The 15031-nt window shown below is 38.3% G+C and overlaps 1 long non-coding RNA gene across 1 annotated transcript in view; it reads right to left on the minus strand.

Annotated features, from left to right (window-relative positions):
- Positions 1-2165: 2165 nt before the first annotated feature.
- The window catches only part of LOC135215450 (uncharacterized), a 56513-nt gene continuing 43647 nt past the window's right edge, over positions 2166-15031 (minus strand). The window contains exon 3 of the long non-coding RNA XR_010314684.1: positions 2166-2312. This is a non-coding gene — a long non-coding RNA (uncharacterized LOC135215450). The remainder of the gene's footprint in view (positions 2313-15031) is intronic.

Genomic DNA, 15031 nt, shown 5'->3' on the forward strand with positions numbered 1-15031 from the left:
AATGCAGACCATAACGATACTAAATCGTTGCTTTAATTTCAGAAACTGAACAGAATTCGCTCGGTACTTTATATAAAAACGGATACGCAAAGCGACGTGAAACAAATGTCAAGATCTTTGTCATGCTTTTTTCGTAAAAAGTATTTAGCGAGAGAGAGAGAGTAGAGAGAGAGAGAGAGAGAGAGAGAGAGAGAGAGAGAGAGAGAGAGAGAGAGAGAGAGAGAGAGAGGAAATCCCTTCGAACGATGTTTCCATTGAATTTTAAGCTTTGCTTAGTTGTGCGAATTTACATCGGCTGGGTTCCGGCAAGTACAATAGTTAAAAAAGAAAAAAGAAAAAAAATAAATCAGAAAGGTGGAAACTAACGCCAGGTACGCGTAACAGACAGACAGACAGACTTATTCGTAACCAGATGAACTGTGAACACCACTGACGAAACACTGAAGACATATGCAAGAACAACGCACGCGACATGCGAGGCAGATATTTCCAGCATCTCTCACGGTTCGTTATTAAGATGACTATCATAGACCCTTTACAAAAAAAATGTGTCAGTATGCAAAAAAAAAAAAAAAAAAAAAAAAAAAAAAAAAAAAAAAAAAAAAAAAAAAAAAAAAAAAAAAAGTGGTGCCAAATCTGACGTCGATAACTGAAAAATATCATCATAACTGCAACCTTCCCCTCCATTTTGTTATCCACGTCCAACAGCCAACGCTCAAAACTTTTTACTATATTATTTTACCTTTTTTACCAGGTGGAGGAGGGATAGGGGGTGGGGATGATGGTGGGGGAGGGGGACTAGTGAGGGAGAAAGGGAGTGGGAGGATTGGATCAATCCCAGCATTCATCCACAATGCCGACACAATTTATCTGCGAGTGCAATTTTCCTCCCCCCCCCTCTCTCCTCTTCTCTCTGCTCTCTCTCTCTCTCGTTCAAGCTCGGCATTTACCTATTATAGAAATGTACTACTTTGCAGAACGCAAATCATGGCGATCGCGCTAATTTCAGAGTGCCAAATCTGGCCCCACCTACATTAAAAACAATACATTCAACGTACAATGCGGCATTAAAATTAACGACGACTATTTTTTTTTTCAACCTCGTCCATTGCCACTGGAGCCAAGTATAGTTACAGCCTGTGCATTTGATGTGCATGGCATGCGCATACCCAGCGTGCGAGCATAAATTCACCCTCCAGAGAGAGAGAGAGAGAGAGAGAGAGAGAGAGAGAGAGAGAGAGAGAGAGAGAGAGAGAGAGAGAGAGAGAGCGTACCACTGGATGTGGCCATCGCGTAATTTCCTGGCTACGAATTCGATGAAAATGTGAGTGCTGCCTTCGATGCAAATGATTTCCTTTTAATGAGTTATTCAAAATGAGATAACGACAATACCATTCATTTATTTTATGGTAACTGACCGCCGTTTTAATGCCTCCGTTTGCTCGCATGGTTCGAGGGGAAATAGAGAAGTTTTCCCCCCACAAAAAAAAAAAAAAAAAAAAAAAAAAAAAAAAAAGAAAAAAAAAAAAAAAAAAAAAAAAAAAAAAAAAAAAAAAAAACTTCCCTGCATAATCATTCAAGTAAAAACACAAGTCTTGTCCGCCAGACCGAAAATACAAATTGAAGAGTCGTTGTAACTTGCAAAAGAAGGATCGACAGCACCAATAACGTTCCAGAGTGCCCAGAAAGATAAAACATATTTACACATTTCACGGTAAATCATACTATATCAAGAAGAGGAGGAAGTTTTCGCCAGTCATACGGTCCACCTATTCCGTTCTGCGTGAGAGTTCATGTTTCACAGTCAGCAGCTGCCGTATGGAAATCGCAGTTACGAGGTTACCTCAAACGTGGTGACTACAAATCACTGATAGCAATGCAACAAACAGCAACATTACAACACAAACACATCAACTATTCTACTTACAAGGTGAAATGTTATGAGGGTAAAATACTGAATGATAGGGTATTCTAGAGAGAGAGAGAGAGAGAGAGAGAGAGAGAGAGAGAGAGAGAGAGAGAGAGAGAGAGAGAGTTATTCAATCTACCTGACTTACCTAAGTGCGTTGACGTACTATTCGAAAGTCAGACCAATCAAGTAACCGAATCAACAGGGGGCCCTAACAACCCACTTCCCTTTAAGTATAAAACGAAACAGAAGACAGAGAAGAAGCGAAGCCCACCAAAAATTTAAAACATAAGATGAAATGGTACTTACTCTGATGTTTGTCTGCCAACATAATAAGGGAGGAGGATATGTCTCGGCGTCTATAAAAGCACATGACTTTGGCTTCCACGTTTCCATTCGGGGTCTGAAATGGATAGATGAGACGACTGTCAAAACTAAAATATACTTTATATCACCCAAAAAGGATGACCTAAGGAGAGAAAATTTTAAGCTTACGACACCGGATGCAGTGTGGAATATCACTTATCAATCACGATTTCCTTCACTTCAATCCTTTCTCACATAAAATGGTAGGACCCGTACAAACACATACGTATTCCTGACCGGTGACACACCAGAAATTCCACTCTACAGTTTCATAAACCTTTATAAAATATAAAATCCAGTCATCAATGACAACTTGAAAATATACAAAATACAAGACAGAAAATGTACACACATTCTGAATTGCACACCAAGAAATATTTTAGCATGAAAGTACCAAATTCAAAGTTATTTGTAATTTTCCTAGGAGTACTCCTCACACTGCAGCTGTCTGCTGATTTATAAATTTAAAAAAAAAAATGCCAACTAGGCACGTTAACCTTTGACCTGAGGTGAGGGTAGCTGGTAAAAATGAAGTCTGATACCTATTTTCAAAATTAAAATTCTAGTTATACATGTAATACAAAACAAATTCATCTCAAGAACTGATAAGGCACGTGAAGGGTGTTGACAATTTGAGGTAAAGAAGATAAGTTGCTGAAACACTGAAGCTGTTAAGATGGAGGCAAAGAAGGGAGTGACTAGTTTGATGTAAAAGTGGGCCGGAGTCAGAGATGGAATAGGAGATACAGGAGATACAGGAGCAAAGTTTAGGATGGTTTATGTATACACAAGATCACGGTGGATACCATGTATAGTGATGAGAAACTGCAAATCTAGTAAAACATTCTGAAAGTGTTTGCTCGACAAGAAAGTTGACAGTACACATGAGCAACAGTAAGATTAAGAGGATACCCACACTCACACGTAGTCTGGGCTGATTGAACTATGACTATTTAATTTGAGAATAGTACGATGGATGCTGACTTTCACAGAGCTGAGCCCACCAAAGGTGGCATGGTATGTGTACGACCAAGAACACTTGAATTTTCATAATGCTGTACGAGGAGAATGTTGAACTAGTCCTCCTTTATGTTAGTTAAGTGGAAGTTAACTGTGTACGAAAGGAAAAAATAGTGTTGAGATGAACTCTCGTGTGTGTGTGTGTGTGTGTTGTGTGTGAAAATGAAAAATAAGGATAGTACACTTATACAATGCTATAAAGGCTTGGGAAGGTGAAGGATGGATCAGTCCACTGATATGTTTTGGTCATATGGAAAGGAACGAGGAAAGCCCAGGAAGGGTTGGATCGAGGAGATGAAAGACATATTGGAAGAAACAGACACTGAAATCTGGCACACAAGAATGGTAAATAATACAGGTGGTCCCCGATTACCAGTAGGGGTTCCATTTTTGGCCGGGTGCCATAAAGCAAAAATTGCCATTAACCAAAACATGAGTCTAAAAGGATAAAACATACTTATGGCGCAGATAAGCGGTTATCAGTGCCGTAAGTGTCTCAGCACCCTAAGAGTGCCATAAGTATGTTTTACTCCCTTAGACTTTCATGCTTCGCTTAATGGCAAATTTCACTTTATGGTGGCTGCGATAACCGCACCATAGCGAATGGTGGCTTATGGCTCCGATAGCCAAATGTGGCGCCATACGAAACCTTATTTTTTTAATGAATATTTTTAAAAACCACCATAAAACAAGCGCCATAGAGCGAAGCAGCCAATAACCGAGGACCACCTGTATCAAGGGAATTTTCTCTATGGGGGGAGGGGGGGAAGGAGGAGTTCATCCACAATTAAAAATTTAAGTATGATTGTGCCATCTTGTAGGGGTAAACAGCCTAACATTGACAAAAAAAATAATAATAATAATACAGACGCTCATCTACTTGTGAACCAGAATACTTTCTGAACAACTGTTTGTATCTTGATTTGTTTGGAAGTCCAACTAGATATATACTCAAGTTAATACGTACTGTACTATTTCATGTTTTTTCATACTAAAACTTAATACTAGTACTGCATTGTATTATTTCATTGAGTATTTCATTAATACAAATGATTTTAAAACCTAAATACATTATGCAAATTACGATAATAATGAAGTCGAGTAGTTTTAACTGATGATCACCATTGTTCGTATCTCTGACAGTTCGGTACGATCACCATTCGTATCTCTGAAAGTTCGTAAGTAGAGTAGTACAGTAATACTTTGGGTTACGAACCGATTAGTATACGAATTTTTTAACTTACGAAGTGACGCCCTCATTCTGGAATACGAATTTCGCTTGGAATACGAATGCGCGAATTTCCATCATGGGAGGCCGCCTGATTTGTTTACATCGGATGAGCGTGGGATCTGCGAACGCATTTTTTTCGGCCAAAACTTAACGCCTGCTTTGTTTACATCGGATGAGCGTGGGATCTGCGAATGCATTTTTTCGGCCAAAACTTAACGAGGGTCACGTGACTTCCTCCTACGCATCCCTTGACCCTTTTTAAACCATAACTCTTTCAATATCTCGCTGGCGGTAAGATTGAACGCATCTGTCCGTGATACGCTCTCAAATTTGCTTAGTGATTTGCGCACGTGTTGTGTTTCCGTGATAGTGCTTATACATTACTATTACCCAAATACTAAAGACAATGGCTCCCAAGATGACGAAGGCAAGCAGCAAGAAGGAAAGCATAAGAAAGAAGGAGATGATTACAGTCGAAATGAAGAAGGAAATTATCCAAATGCATGATAAAGGCGAGTGCGTGAAAGACATTGCAGCATTCTTCAAGCGGTCCGAAACCACGATCTGCACTATTTTGAAGAAAAATGAAGAAATTAAAGCCAGTAAAGCATCAAAAGGTGTCACAGTATTGACGAAACAACGGCCTTATATTCTCGACGATGAAAATTAGAAAATTTGCTCATAGAAAAATATTTTTTCAAAATTGTGAAAGACAACATAGTGTTGCGTAAGCGTAAAATTAGTGATCGTAGTGAACGGTGCTCTCTAGAGAAAGAACCAGAAAGTCTTCCAGAAAAAATAAGTTCCCCCCAACACGGGAGGGGGAGATTTCCCCCCCAAGCCCTAACCCTCTCCTCCTCACCCTTCCCCTCCTCCCCCGTCTCCGTCAAGCCAGCAGCCACACTCGCCAAAGGTAAAGTTCAGGTTTTACTGTGTATGCATATTAAATCTAGTGTTTATATTTAATTTCATTCTTCAATTTTATAATTTTATGTAATTCCTACACGAATTTTCAACCTTAGTGAACAAAAATAAATGGAAAAATATGAATTGAAATGGTTATTCATGGTCGGATGGAACGCATTATTTGCTTTTTATAACATTATGGGAAAATCCATTTGGGTTACGAATTTTTTAGGTTACGAAGCAGGTTCTGGAACGGATTAAATTCGTAACCCAAGGTATTACTGTATCTGTAATTCAAAGACTATGGACACATTCCTTGATCTTCACTAAAACACAAACCCAAAAACAATTTCTCCTATGGCCATAAAACTCAAGTGGAGAATGTCAGGATTCTCTGAACATAAAACATTCAGGTCCAGAAATTGACAGAAACGAAGAAGCCCTCATCAGAGCTTGTTTTAAATTCAACAGCTTCACTTACCATCAATGGAAAAATGACTACTAATTTCTGTCCCATTCAGTAAAGGAAATATTGTCAGCATTATTACTCAACAATTCTCAAAGCATCATCATCTATAAGAAAATAAACGAGAAAAAATAAACATAAGGAAAGATAATCAAATGAATTCCACACAGGGATCAACATACAACACAAAATATCTATTTATTTGGTAAGAAAAACAATTTCCATATACGTATACGTATATTAAAACAACCTGATCGGTGATGATAAAAATAATGGCCAACAACACTTAAATATGTTGTGACCATGAATACACTTCCAACAATGTAAAACTAAAATTGGACTTTCTAGTCATGTAAAAAAAAATCTATATGTAGTTTTCATATTAATTTTAACATATATCTATGCAGTAAGTTAAGCTTCAGTAGAGAGAGTGATAACAGTTAAAATCAGCCATATGGATTTTTTACAATAAGAAAACTCATTATCATCATATGACATAGCTTACTTTGACAATAAACACCAAGTGGAAAAAAAATTCTTTTTTACTACGTTTACTTCAAAACCTCCATGGGTAAATTTGGTTTCTAACACAATGAAGAACATGCGTACAAGGGCAATATTTGATGAATCTTGATCATTCATAAACCTTTAACTAACAATATTCAATACGTTCTCACTTCAATCTAGTACGAGGTGGTTGTAATCGTAATTATAAAGTACGAGCAATACAAAAAAATAAACTAGGCATAAAATTAAAATATCGGAAAATTATCTTACATGTAATCATTGAATTGCCTATTAAGAGAAGGCCTTCCATACTGAAACACAATTATGCCTCAAGCACTAAATAACATAGTCCAATGCAGTAACAAACACATACGGAGACAGTCTTACTTGGAGCCAGTTCTATTTATTTACTCCCTACCCTATAGTGTGGATGAACCTCAAGTATCAAATATACTGTATAATTTTTAAGTAAATATAAACTTGGCATTCAATTCAAAGATGATTTCAATAATGTGAACATTGCTAAGCATAGCAACATCTATTTCTCCATTATAATTCCACACAGAAGAAATACTTTTTTATATGGGGCAATCACTTCAGCAATATCCTGATTTGCATTAACGATCAAGAAGGGGTGTAGATAATCTCCTTACTGATAACATTCAATTTTATTTCGCAGATCGTATTAGTGCCAGGTAACATCAGCGATGCCATAAACAGCCTACCTAATATTAAATCGCCCAGCTGTGATATGGCCTTCCCGCAGCTTTCAAAATCTGCCATCCGATAATTTAGATTTTTGCTAGCTGTTCACACAGTTTCTTCCAGACTCCCTACTCTAAGTTCACTTGATACCATAAATCAAAAACAAGCTAAAGGATGCAGCTGACCCTGGTATATACTGCCTGATTGCAATCACACGATCGCGTCAAATATCCTTGACTTGGTTCTTCTAGTGAGACTTCTCCCCTTTCTACACACTGATAACCAGTTCGGATTTAAAGCACACCACTCAACTGACACCTACATCTGCACACTGAAAGATTGCTGAACTATTACCTATCATCAGCCTCTCCCTGTTTCATATTTTGGTAGAAATGTGAGAAGGGCATTTTGACATAGTAAAACTACCTGAAGCTGCATAAGAGAGACACACCTCTATATTTACTATTTATACTTTACCTTTGCCATTTGTTTTATATTACTCTCGTTCTCCACAAGGCAAAAGCAATTCTGTGTCAAATGGGGTAACGTATTGTCGTACACCTTCAGCTCCCTGAATGTCAAACTGAACTCACTCCCAATCAGATGCACTGTCAATGAAACAACTATGAACCACCTCTGTTACGCCGACGATATGGTTCAATTTCCCCCTCAGTGCAAGGTCTCCAATGACTCATCGACACTTGTCGCCAATATGTAGAGGAATTTTATATCCTATACAACGAAACCAAGACCCAGTGCATGTCGCTGCTCCTGAGATTGCTTAAGCATATTGCAGAACCAGAAATTTTCCTCGGAAATCATCAGCTGGAATTCGTGCACAAATTTCCATATTTGGGTCACATCATCACGGACGACCTAAAAGATATGGCAGACATAGAACAGAGGCGTCATCAACTATGTGCAACTGGTAACATGAAACTGCGGCTCTTCCGCTTGTATTGCTACAGTATCTATGGGTGCTCCCTGTGGACAAACTACAACCGAGAGACCATTGTTCACAATGACATTTTGAGACACCTCACAAACAATTCTCGCTACCATTCCGCCACACAGATGTTCACAGAAAACCACCTGGACATTTTAAATATTGTTGTATGGTGAACAATGTCCAGTCTGATCACCCAATTGCGAAACAGCAGTAAATACCACCTGGACAATTTAAATATCGTTGTATGGCGACCAATGTCCAGTCTGACCACCTGACTGTGAAACAGCAGCAATTCACTCATACAAAGCATCCTAAGCAGTGAGGCAAGAAGTTCTAAATTGTGGGGAAGATGGGAAAATATAAATTTTCATGATAAAATTTATTTGGATACTTACCTACTGTTAAAGTTAGCTCATATCTCCACACCAATAGGCGAGTCTGCATTTAAAACAAAAGAAAAAACGATCGCTTGGCTGACCCGGAAGACTGTCTAGTTTCACCTGTTCTCCACCAGGTGTGTTCGAATGTTTTAGCTCTAGTCAGAATTCTCCTTGACGGCCCACTAAATGTGGGGAGGCTGGGTGGGGTCCACTTTAACAGTAGGTAAGTATCCAAATAATAAATTTTATCATGAAAATTTATATTATTTGAAATGAATCTTACCTACTGTTAAAGTTAGCTGATTCCCACATTGAGATAAAGGATGGTGGGTAGTGCAGCTAGACAAATTCCGCTCAGCCAAGCGAGCTAAGAGTTTCTTGTATGAAACTCAAATCATTGTTACATGATCAGGAATCCTTCCTGGATAATACTGCCACCAGGAGGTGGATTCCTTTCAGGGTGCAAGGCTCTCATGTGTGTGCAGTCAAGAGCAGCCTTGCGGAGAAAACCACTCCATTTTCAGTCAGAATGAATAGAAGTGGCGTGATGGGACCCCTGTGCCTGGGTCCGAAAGCCCCCAAAATTGACAGTCAAATAGAAAGTAAATACCTATGATACAAAGGTACGCTCCTGTACAACAAATGTACCTTCATGCTCCCCAAAAAACCAACACCTGGGATTAAAATAAAAGAGCCTAAACGATTGTTCTTTCTTTCGGTTCAGGAAAAGACTTTACCCGCTATTACTAGAGGGTTAAGGGCTTTACAGTTTTCAAACGCAATTTCTACATCTTTAAGATAATGAGCAGCAAAACCCGAATTACAATTCCACTGAGCTGCATTAATTACATCCTCAAGAGACAAATTCTTTAAAAAACTAAAAGTAGCAGCAACTGCTCTTACACTATGTATATTTACCTTTAATAAAGGTAAGATATCTGGGTTTAGTTTCTCATGTGCTAGTCTTATTAAATGCTTAACAAAAAAAAGACATTGCATTCTTAGATAAAGGAGTGTTAGGTTTTCTAACACTACAAAATAAATTATTAACTCTGCCCCTCACAAGTTTTAATCTATCTAAATAAATCTTAGTAGCTCTAACCGGAGAGAGGAGGGCTTCTTCTTCTTTCCCAACCAATGAGGTCAAATTTGAATTCTTACCGTTCTAGGTAGAAGTTTAGCCTTGACATCATTCTTAGAGCCCTGAACAAGGGCATAAAAAGGATAACAAAATAGCATCTCCTCTACAAAAGCCTACCTTATTGGCGAATGCTTGTAACTCGCTTAACCTCCTTTTGGCTGTCGCTAGCGCTACCAAAAAGAGCGTCTTCATGGTTAGAAACTTCAAAGAAGCAGATTCCAAAGGTTCGAATGGATCTGCAGAACTTTAGCACTACATCCAAGTTCCATGAAAGAGATTGATACTGACTTTAGGGGCTTCAATTTCAAACGATCTCAACGCCTCCTTAAGATCTGGATCATTAGAAATATCTAACTGAACATGCCGTAGCACTGATGACAGCATGGATCTATATCCTCGAATAGCAGCTACAGAAAGCTTCTTACTATACCTAAGATATCGAAAGAACTTCATTATGTTGTTTACAGAGGTACGGTTGCTGTAAATCCCTCTAGAACGACACCAGGAGCAGCACACAACCCATTGTCTCTGATACAAGACCAAGGTTGTTGCTCGCTTTGATTTAAGGATAGACTTCCGAGATACTTTTTTAGAAAAACCCATCTCGCTCGAAGGAGACGGTCGAGAGTCTCCAAGCGGTTAAGTGTAGCATGCGGAGGCTTTGGTGGAACGGCTTGGACTTGGTTGTCTGAATAGATCCTTCCTTAAAGGAAGGACACGAGGGAGATCCACTGAAAGAGCTAGAAGGTCCGGAAACCATTCTCTCTGAGGCCACCACTGAGCTACTAGTGTCATTCTGCAGTGATTCGATTCTTTAAACTTGTTCAGTACTTTTCTTATTATTGTAAATGGAGGAAAAGCATATGCGTCTAGGTTGGACCAATCTTGAAGAAATGCGTCTACTGCCCAAGCCTGAGGGTCCTGGCATGGAGAGCAATACACTGGGAGTTTCTTGTTCATTGCTGTTGCAAATAAGTCCACATTTGGAGCTCCCCATAGACTCCACAGCGACTGGCAGACTTGCGGATGTAAAGACCATTCCGTGGGTAGGACTTGTCCCTTCCTGCTCAAATTGATCTGTCAAGACATTGTTCTTTCCTGGTATGAACTGAGGAACCAATACTATGTTCCTGGCTTCCACCCAAAGATACAACTTCACTATCAGAAACATTGACTTTGATCTTGTTCCACCCTGGTTTCTAATGTACGCCAAAGAGGTAGTATTGTCTGAAAATACTGCTATTACCTTTCCTCTGACTATCTGTTCGCCCTGAAGGAGCGACTTCCATACTGCCAACAGTTCTAGATTGTTTATGTGCAACTCCCTCTCTTGCAGTGACCATACCCCGGACATCTGATGGCCTCCCAGGCAAGCTCCCCAGCCTGTCATTGAGGCGTCTGAAAACAAGGTTAGGTCTGGGCTCACTACTCTTAGGGATGACCCTGTTCCCAGTCTTTGACGATCCTTCCACCATGCTAACATCTCCCAAAGACTTACTGGGACTGAAATTAAATGGGAGTCTGGCAGAGACTTCCTGTCCCAAGATTCTCTCCAGTAGAGTTGAATTGGTCGCCTCCTGAGCCTTGCTAGACTGACAAATCTTTCCAGAGACGCCATGTGTCCCAACAGAGATAGCCATTGCCTTGCTGGAAGCTTCCTTAAGGGTTAAAATTTTCCTAGAAGCAATAAAAAATTGTCTTTTGTGTTTCTCCGATGGAAAAACCTAAAAACTGCGAGTGTCTATCCTCATCTCTAGATAGAGAATTGTCTGAGTTGGAATCAGAGCAAACTTCTGAAAATTTATCAATGTGCCTATAGTCCATTCATTTAAGGTAGATTCTTGTGCCTACGAGACGTTTGTTTGGCGGCCTCTGATTGGCTGGTAGCGGGAGGCAGACTGCTCGCTCAGTGGGTCATATTTTCGTTTGTAGCTTAGAAAACTAGCAATATGTTTATATTTCTTCATTTATCTCACGTTTTACAAAAGATAGGAAAGTTTTGGTCATACCTAAGGATTCGGTATTAAATGTACAATTAAATAATCTTTTCCTGAAATCAATAAGTTAAAATACAAAGGAATTACAACGAGTAGAAGTGAAGGGAGAAACATTTCATTCTTTATACATGTTTTTATTCATCATCGGATTTTGCATAATTCATGAGATCAAGATAAAATAAAATCTTGAGTTATTAAACAATAAAATCACCCTGAATACGCTGGTGCGTTCAGATTTTAGATGCGTGTAATATGTAAAGAAAAAATGAAGAATATGTCTTATTATGTTGCATTCGTGCTTGACTCGGTTTGACCATAGTGCCGAGAGATACAAGATATCGTGGGGCTGGTCCTCTCAGCTAGAGCCGTTGGCGTGTTGGCAGTTGCCAATTGGCGATATGAATTATTATGTCATTACATTTTCTATAAATAAACGCATAGAATTCCCATTATGACTTTCGAACATTTTTACTCAAATATTCATATATGTCAGTATTTTTCTGGACATATCTGATAAAAAAAAAAAAGTAAATCATCAGATGGATGCATCTGGTATCGTTGGAGGTGTAGGCTGGCCGCGGGCGGGAAATTCAGTCCAGGAAAGAATTTGAAATCTACGGACCTACTTCGCACTCTTCAGCTCATCCTTAGTTTTAATGAGGTTGGTTTCAACATATTGTTTCTAATTTCCTTATATGAATATATTTTCAAACGAGAGAGATATCAGAGACTTACTTGAGTGATATGAAATAATAATCTCAGTGGAGCAATAAACAGCAACGAACTAAGCAAGGTTTCTTTTTCTTTTCAAGCAGATGTCTCGAGATGACAGCACCATTCGTCGCACCGTTTTCAGATTTGCAAGTCAAGCTCGCAACATTATAATGAATGTTCATCGTTACTTAAGCTCACAGTGGGGAGCAGACTCAAGAAATGAAGTATTTGAGAAGACCACCAAAGCTACAGGAGTGCCAACCAACACAGTGAAAAAAATCAAGCGACAGTCACCTGAGTGTGTCAACGTCCCCTTCGCTTCACCTGTATATCCAAGGAAGAGGATCCGAGTGAAGGACAAGGTGGATAGTTTTGAAAATGAGTGTATTCGGAAGGAGATTTTGTCTTTTTACGAGAGAGGAGAGCTCCCAACGTTAGATGCCCTACTGAAAAAAGTGAAGGAAGACCCGGTAAACTTTAATGGTGGAAGAACAACGCTATGAATACCTACGGTTAATTGAAAAGAATAGGAATTGTAGTCCAACTGAACGTAAACCTAAAGTATTCCTGGATGAAACTTGGATAAACCAAAATGAATGTGTATGTCAGTGCTGGGCAACGGGTGAAGGCGAAATAGGACCCAAACTTAAGACTGGAAAGGGGTCAAGATTTATTGTGGTGCACGCGGGGAGTGAGAAGGGCTTTGTCAAAGATGCGCTATTGTTGTTTAGGTAAAAAAATGGTGCCAAAGGGGACTACCATGATTCCATGGACCATGAAAGGTTTTTAAAGTGGTTTAAGGAACAACTATTGCCTAATATAGAAGATAGATCTCTAATCATAATGGACAATGCTCCCTACCATAGCAAAATAGAAAATAAAGTGCCAACAACCAGAAACAGAAAAAGTGAAGTCATAGAGTGGCTTTCTTCTAATAACGTCACCCACGACCCATCAGCAACAAAGCCAAAATTGCTGCAGATTGCCAAGTGTCACAAAGAAAAACAGAGGTATGTGATAGATGAGATAGCCCGTGCAAATGGTCATGATGTGCTCAGACTGCCACCATATTATTGTCAGTTTAACCCCATAGAACTTATATGGGCTCAAATAAAGGGGGATATCAGAAAAATAACTCTAATGCAAATCAATCTTTGAAAACTGTTGAGCAGCTTACGAGACTGGCGATAGACAAAGTTACAACAGAAGACTGGAAGAAATGTTGTCACCACGTTAAGAAATTAGAAGATGATTATAGGAGGAAAGATATTGCTAAAGAGCATATGTTTGAAAGTTTTGTTATTGACATTGGAGATGACGAAACTGACAGTGATGATATTGATATTAGGGAGGATGACACTGGCAGCGATGATATATATCAATGATTTTCCATTATTTGTTTTTAAAAAGTTGAAGACCTAACAGTGTTTCTATAGTTTTCCATTTTTTAGATAGGCAATTTCATAACTACAGTATATCTATATGAGTTTCCTTTTTTTTAATATTTAATGGCATAACAATGTACATATCAGTTTATAAATTCTTTTTACTTAGTTTTAATAGAAAAGGGGATATCAATGTATCTCTATAATTTCCCATTCTTTTTGTTTCAATAGGTAATGACATGACTATGTATATATGTATGATTTTCCTTTATTTATTTTTTAAATAATGTTGATGTAAGAAAATTTGTAAGATTTTAATTTCTTTTTGTTCATATCGATAGCCTAATGACATACCAATGTAAGCCTACTGTGTACGACTTTCTTTTGTGTTTATGACATAATATATCTACATGAATTTCCATTCTTTTTGTTTAAAAAGATGATGATATAACAGTCTTCTGATTAGTCTCATTATCCTACATGTACTATATATATGAAATTATGCAGGGCTGTGGGAACGGTTACGGAAGCTATTCTAACTCTGGTATGAATTAAGTGATTCAAGAATAATCAACTACCTCAGGAGAAAACTAAGCAAATTTTTCCTAAACATTGTTGCAGACATGTTGTCAAGTGTAACATGTATATAAAGGAGATAAACATTCTGGTGCAAGAGTAACTCAAGCAGTTCTGAAAAAGACAGTATATTATATTCGTTACATCATCAACAAACTTTATGGTAAGAAATAAACATTTGTACGTTTGTTTATTGAGTGAACATATGAAAACCATAAGCTTTTGATGTTATTGGCCAGAGAAACAAGTTCTGTTATTTATCAGTGAGCCTCATAAAGCATGCACCCAGATGCATCCATCTGATTATTTACTTTTCTTTTATCAGATATGTCCAGAAATACGGACATATATAATATTTGAGTAAAAATGTTTGAAAGTCATAATGGAAATTTTATGCATTTATTTATAGAAAATGTAATGACATAATAATTCGGGAAATACATAGTCTCGAAACTGCAAACTTCTCATATCGCCAATTGGCAACTGCCAACACGCCAACGGCTCTAGCTGAGAGGACCAGCCCCACGATATCATGCGTCTCTCGGCACTATGGTCAAACCGAGTCAAGTACGGATGCAACATAATAAGACATATTCTTCATTTTCTCTTTACATATTACACGCATCTAAAATCTGAAAGCACCAGCGTATTCAGGGTGATTTTATTGTTTTAAAACACAAGATTTTATTTTATCTTGATCTCATGAATTATGCAAAATCCGATGATGAATAAAAACAGGTATAAAGAATGAAATGTTTCTCCCTTCACTTCTACTCGTT

Source organism: Macrobrachium nipponense, chromosome 5 (assembly GCF_015104395.2).
Source record: "Macrobrachium nipponense isolate FS-2020 chromosome 5, ASM1510439v2, whole genome shotgun sequence".
Lineage (NCBI taxonomy): Eukaryota > Metazoa > Arthropoda > Malacostraca > Decapoda > Palaemonidae > Macrobrachium > Macrobrachium nipponense.